The sequence below is a fragment of the Vigna unguiculata genome, chromosome 8 (genome assembly GCF_037176805.1).
Source record: "Vigna unguiculata cultivar grain cowpea cultivar isolate G323 ecotype 2 chromosome 8, ASM3717680v1, whole genome shotgun sequence".
Taxonomy (NCBI): domain Eukaryota; kingdom Viridiplantae; phylum Streptophyta; class Magnoliopsida; order Fabales; family Fabaceae; genus Vigna; species Vigna unguiculata.
Window position 1 is genome coordinate 6,604,775 of NC_140799.1, and position 7,250 is coordinate 6,612,024.

The 7,250-nt window shown below is 32.0% G+C and overlaps 1 pseudogene across 1 annotated transcript; it reads left to right on the plus strand.

The window, feature by feature from the left end:
- The first annotated feature begins 5,886 nt into the window (after positions 1-5,886).
- On the plus strand, positions 5,887-6,608 carry LOC114193155 (14 kDa proline-rich protein DC2.15 pseudogene; annotated as a pseudogene). The gene has a single exon (XR_014984246.1). The product of XR_014984246.1 is annotated as a 14 kDa proline-rich protein DC2.15 pseudogene (transcript).
- The last annotated feature ends 642 nt before the right edge of the window (positions 6,609-7,250 follow it).

Below are 7,250 nucleotides of genomic sequence, written 5' to 3' on the forward strand. Positions count from 1 at the left end.
GGAAATTTTGGCATTACTTGATGTGTGAGGAAAAAGACACAGTTTCCATTCTCGTGAATGGTGGATCCCAATCCCCCTTATCCCTAATCACTAATCATACATATTAGTTCAACCAACACATCAATCTAAATTAATCTCAAATAATCCTAAAAAAACAAATATGTATTCTCAAATTTTATTCTACGTTTCAATTTGTAAGAAAAGCTTCCAAAAGTTTAGAACTTACGTTACAAGCTAATTAAATTCGACCAAAGTCACAATATGGTAATTAAATTGGATGTGTATTTCATTAACTTGTCTATACTTTGAGTACACGAAACATTATTACCAAATTTTAGTCGTATTATTGTAAATTGTTAAATTTTATTTGTATGAAATTTTATCAATTAACGTCATATCATTATATATATATATATATATATATATATATATATAAAAGGAAACCATAAACATTAAGTCTTAAAATTTTATATTAGATGTATTTCTTATTTTAGTGGTAATCTCCTCAATCACTTTAGAGAAAAAATTAGATTCAATAAAAAAAATGCAAAGTTGAGTGACATATGAAAAAATAAATTACAATGAATATAATACCTACTCTCTCTGTGTTAAAAAAGTAACTCATTATACTCAATTTTGTGATACTAAATATTCTTCCAAGAATCTTACCTTTTTAATAATATAATAAATATATTTAAAAAAATACATTATTGTCCAAACACTAGAAAAATATATATCTTTTTGCGAATTTTGTTTTAAACTTTTTTTTAGATAAGAAATTACTTGCAAATTTTATAATATTGTAAGAAATAATTATCTAGAAAAGAAGAAATTATTTGTCAATTAAAATGTTAAGAAAAAATGGCAAGAAAAAGTTATTTTTTGTAAAAATTTTAACAAATTTGAAAAAAAAAATCTTATGAAATATGAAAAATTCTAATAATAAATTTTTTTAGAGGACTTCAAATATTTAATAAAAAAACATATATTTTCATTCTTTTTAAATTAATATATACAAGTGAAAAATCATAATACTCTAATCATTTGCATTGGTTTTCTCTCTTTTCATTCCAAATTTATATAAAATTCCATTATTTAAATAAGAAAAATCAGTTCTGGAATCGGTCTAATATATGTTGATTTAATATGTCATAAATATATTAGATTGGTTGTACAATCGATGTAATATAGTTGACTATTAGATTGGTTATAAAGAAATTGATCTTACACCTTTGTTGAAAAGGCAAAACAACAATTTTAAAAAGGACTATTAGATTGGTTGTATCATTAACCGATCTAATATTTGCAACTATTTTAAAAATAATATAGCACATATTAGATCAATTATGACATTAACTAAACTAATATGTAATGTATTAGATTGGTTAATGTCATAATTGGTATAATATGTGTAGTTTTTTTTATAAAAGTTATGTTCACCTTGGTAAATTTCATATAGATAAGATAGAATTAAGACAAAATAAGTGTCAAATTCATCTTAAAATTAACTATATTTGGATTGGATTTTACAAAAATTGTCCTAAATGATAGAGACAATACTAATACTAAATAAAAAACAAAAGAAAATATGAATATGAACTAATTTTTACTTTGCAAAAAGTGTTTAGCCCATTCAGTCCTAACTTCTTCACTCGTCTTAGATTCCAATGGTTCAACATTGTCAAAAAGTTCTAGTAACGAATGTATATTAGTTATTTCATAACGACATATATCAAAGATTAATCTTTTGATGTTTTACCTCATCCTAAGAATCTCTAAGACCAACACGAGTTATTGTCCACATCCAGTACATAACTTAGTACTCAAAGCTTTCTTATTGCCTATTACACTAATATATGAAATTTATGTAATTAATATATGAAAAAAATAGTAAAAGTTACTATAAAACAAGTTTAACACATAGTAATACCTTAGGTGAAATCAATTAGAAGTTATGTGAAGATGAAGTGGATTTACCTCCCAATACATTGCAGAAATTCATAGCACTAAAAAGAGAAGTCATTAGTCATTTAAAACATATTTGATTATATAAATAACACATTATTGAAGTAATTATCACATACTCTTGAACTATACTTTTTATGTTTGGAGGTATGTTCTTTTGCAATGAGCATAACCAAGCGATTGTATAGTCCATTGGACAAATAATCATTAATTACTAGTGAAACCTATTAAACAAGAAATTTAGTTAGTGATTTGGTATTAGTTACCCAATAGCTAAACTTGGTGAGTTCAACTAATTACTCATGTATATAAAATGCTAAAGCATGTATCGAAGTACGAAATCCTAAATAATGGAGACTGGACCAACTGGGAGTAGGCCTCCTTTTAGAATTGAGCACACTGAATTCAAATGGCATAAAACATATTTACTAACCTTTATCAATACAACAATGATAACGGGGCAACAACTGACATAGGAGATTCAAAAGGTGATCTCGAAACTTCTTGGTGACCAATGGGTGGGGGAGCTTCAACAAAAGACTCGCTTGTGATGGGGTGGTGTGTGAAGCGACTAAACTGGTGCAACAACACAGATGGAGCAGAAATCCAATGTAGTAACAGCGGTCCAACAGAGCTTGGTGTTGAACAAAGCATTGTAGAGGCGGTGGGGCTCGTGGGTAGCGACAAAAAGCTTAGACCAAACAGTTTCGTGAAGTACGATAGCAAAAGGATGAGGACAACAATGTTCACGAAAAGCAAAAAAGGGTTTCACACCAGGGTAAATAAGGAATATTAGATCGGTTGTTTTTTTAACCAATTTAATTCGTAATTATTAGATTAGTTTGTTATACAACCAATCTAATATTTACGTATTAGGTCGGTTAAAATAAAATTTGATCTAATATACATTCTAGTATTTACAAAATTATCACCACATTTTTTACTACATCAGTTCTCTCTCAATAGATTTAATAGTATGTTCTAGTATCTATTTTTTTTTCACCAGTGAGTTAAGTAGAATTCTTTCTTAATTATATGAAGTCTTGATCCAAATAGTAGATAAATGAAAAGCAATTTTACTTTCTATAAACACTAGTGCGGGAAGGACTTTTGGTAGCGATTATTTTTGTCATTTTGTCGTCGATTCTAGAACCAAGGCATATTATGACAAGGCCAAAAAATGTTAGCTTTTTGCCTCGGTCTCAACCGAAGCAGAAACCCCATATCCTGCCTCAGTTCTGTTGAGAACCGAGGCCATATGCGCATCTCTCCATTTTCAACCTTCCATCTTCTCCACCAGAAACCCTAGGTAGCCACCATGGTTCCACCACAATTCCGTCAATCATCGTCACGTCTGAAACTCCCCACCCAAGATCCGTAACCACTATAATCTTCTTTATCATCGTAAGAGTAATTCATGAATCGCGCCACCACCATGGAACCTCCATGTTCTTCATACACGAAAACGTGAACACCACACTTGCATAAACACAAAAAAAAAAATCAACCATCTGCAACATATCACAAACACTAAATCGCGCCTCCTTCCCCAAAATGGAAAACCACCTCCACTGCAACGACAAGTTTCTTCACGATGCCGCCACCTACACGTCCCGCTGCCACCAACGACAGATCTCCATCCACACACAACACCAATCTATCACACACCTACAACACAACGAACTCACACCTACTTTGCGAGTCCCAAATCACACTTCGCCAAGCCAGAACACGAATGAGCCAAACGTCGAGTACTCGCGAGTGGCCGGAGCGTAATAGTAGCAACAACAGCAGCAAAGGTGGGTGGTTGAGAGAGAGAGAATGCGCACATGAGGAAGAAGAAGAAAAAAAGTGATTCGTGATTTTTGAACCCTAAGAAACCTATTGGCCTCAATTCAATTTTTAACCGAGGTAGAAAACAGTTTTTGGCATCGGTTTAATTTTTAACCGAGACAGAAAAGATTTTTTGGCACTAGTTCAATTCCACCTAAGGCCAAATATCATTGCCCCAGTGGCATTTTTGAATTATTAGCCAACTTTTAGGCTTCGAGTCTTCAAAATCAAGACATATAAGACTTTTTGGCACTGGTTTTTTGAGAACTGAAATAGAAAGACGTTTTTTGCTTCGAATATATGCTAAATTGAGACATAAAAGTTAAAAAAAATTACAAAAATGTTACTGCACCATTTTATGCTTCGGTTAAATGATAACTGAGACCTATAACACTAGTTAAAATGACAAAACTGCACTAGTAAAAAATGATTAGAGTTTAGGGTTTAGGTTTAGCCCTTAAGTAAGAAGATTACTACTTAAGTAAGAAGATCTATCTTTAACCTTGAAACCTCAAAGTCGGGATTCAAAACTATGCCAAATTGATTCAAAACACATAAAAATATCATGTCAGTCACACTACACACATACATGTACTATTTCCTCAAGCTACATAACATGAAAAGTATATCATATTACACACATCACACAATGCCAAATTGATTCAAAACACATCAAAAGATCATATCAGTCACACTACACACATACATGTACTATTTCCTCAAGCTACATAACATGAAAAGTATATCATATTACACACATCACACAGTGAGGAGATGACGAAGAAAAGACAGGTTGAAATAATTATGCTGATTTGTTTTGAAAATGGGATCATCATTCACCTTCTTAGGATACCATACTCAGTCATTTAGCCTTACCGACAAGAACATTGCTGAGGACTTTGCAGAATGCCAATTGATTTCAATAATTCAATGAAACAACAAAGTAATGGACATGAAACAAGACAAACTCTATGACCCAGTTTTCCTTTTAATCTGAACCAATTAGGTTGGAAGCCACTACATATACCCGTGTCAACTTGTCATTTAATTTTATTATCCCTTTTCCTCTTCTGATTCTTTTTCTTCCACTTTTCTCTTTCTCTTCTTAAAGTAATCTTATCTTAATTAACATCAACTACTTTCTACTCTCATATGTTTTAGTAGTTTTGGTTCAAAGCAAACCAAGAGATCCATCCATTAAAAAATCCTTACCAGGAAAATTTGTTATATTCTCTTGTTCATGAATAATGCTCTCAAATTCTAAATCACATAAGCCCTTTTATTGCAGAATTCTTTACACTTTACATTCAAAAGATAATTTAACGAGAATAAGATTAAGGTAAATTTTCAACTAAACATGTTTAACCTCTAAATAAGAAACCCCCATCCCAAAAAGTTAATTTCCTTTGTAATCACATGTCACATGAGCCAAAACTGCCCTTTTCAGAGCTGAATAAAAACAAAAGCTAGAAGTTTGTGATTTTGAAAGTAAATGTACACCACTAATATTTTACTGGTGTAACAACTTTTTTTTTTCTTGCAGTAAAATTAACCACAATGCCATCTTGTGACCCTAGCTTGTTTGGTTAGGGCACCTCCTTGGAAGTTTCTCCTGCTCTTTCTGGTCCTCAATTTAGATTTTCTAGATTCTCAATCAGTGGCTTCTATTTGCCAATTCACTGCAAGATCTCGTAAAAAACAACCATCATTAATAAGATCATTAATAAGCAAGAATGGTGACAAACAAGGGTAAGTGAGAGAAAAAAATAAAATCTAAGTTATTAGTTACCCTACTTAGTTGCCAAACAATTTTCTTCTTAAATGTTTGTTGATGACTTTTGATAGTTATATCTCTTCTTTTAAAAAAATATGGAAAAGATCATAAGTTTAAATCTCTAGGATAAAAACTAAGAACTAAGATTTACTAATAAAAAAAAAGTTCCGGTCTTTTAACAACCACTAAGCAAAGGAACCATGGTTTTCAGAAGCATACAAAAACATCCAACTGTAACATTATCACCCTCTCTTCCACTCAATCAGATATGCACATGATGAGGCCTCAGAATTTGCCTTTAAATTGGTCCACCTCTCTTCTCTTTCCCACTGTGATATTCACTCTCAAACCAAACCACACTCTGCAAAAGTGTTTCTCATTCCAAACCCTGCAATGGCTTCCAACAAGCTTATTGCCACCATCATGCTGCTCTCTCTCCTTGCCTACACCACTTCAACCCATGCATGTGGCACATGCCATCCCCAATCTCCTCCTCCTCCATCAGGGAAGTGCCCTAAGGACACCCTAAAGCTAGGGGTTTGTGCTGACATCCTAGGACTTGTTAACGTTGTTGTTGGCTCACCTGTCTCCAGCAAGTGTTGTGCATTGCTCCAGGGTTTGGCTGATCTAGAGGCTGCACTTTGCCTCTGCACTGCCATCAAAGCCAATGTGCTTGGAATCAACCTGAATGTTCCTATCACACTCAGTGTGCTCCTCAGTGCATGCCAAAAAACTGTTCCTTCTGGTTTCCAATGTGCATAGGTTCATCTCGTCACTTGTGTCCTCAAACTGTTGTCTTGTTTTTACAGTTCTTCTTTTTCTGCAATGTGTGGTTTTAATAATTTGGCAAAGACATGTTTGTGTGTCTTAGTAAGTAATATTTCGTCTTTTCTGGTATATTTGGGGAACTTTGCAAGTTTTGTTTTTGGGGTATGTTGGAAGGGTTAGATTTGTTAAACCAGATCTTAATGACCAATATGCAGAATTTATTGTACTTCTTCATAATCAATCAAGTGTGTATTATCAATTTATGTAAGTTCATCACTGTCTCTTATTTTTCTCTAATTTGCTGTTATTTATTATTCTGTCATTTTTCTTCTTACACGAGAAATCAAATCACTTTCTGCTAATTCTTTATCTTATTAGAGAAATGCTTGAAAAAAAATGAAAAGGAAACAAGGTTTGATTTAAAAAGTATAATATTTTGCTATAAATATATTCTTAACAAAAAAAAAAATTGTTATTTTTTTAACCTTAGGCTAATGATTAGCCAAACAGTTCTGCACCTTTTCCTCCTGTCTGCTGAAAAGAGTAGTGCTTACATGCAGCAGGATTCTTTTCAGATGTTGACAATTTTTGTTTAATTTTTTCTCCAGAGCATCTTAGTACGCATATAACTATGTGCCCAGAGAAAAAAATAAAAATAAAACAGGTTTATTTCCAAAATATGTTTTTTATCGTCATAATTTTGACAACAAATAGATGAAAAATAAGGAGAGAAATATGTGATCAAATAAAGATACGTGGGGAAGAACTAAAATGCATTATGAACAAGTATTCTTAAATAACATTATTCTATATATTATATATATTATATATTTGATGTATATTGCTTAAATAGATTAATTATACCAATCTTATAGTTGTAAAACTGGTTGTAAATTGTGATCAAGAACTC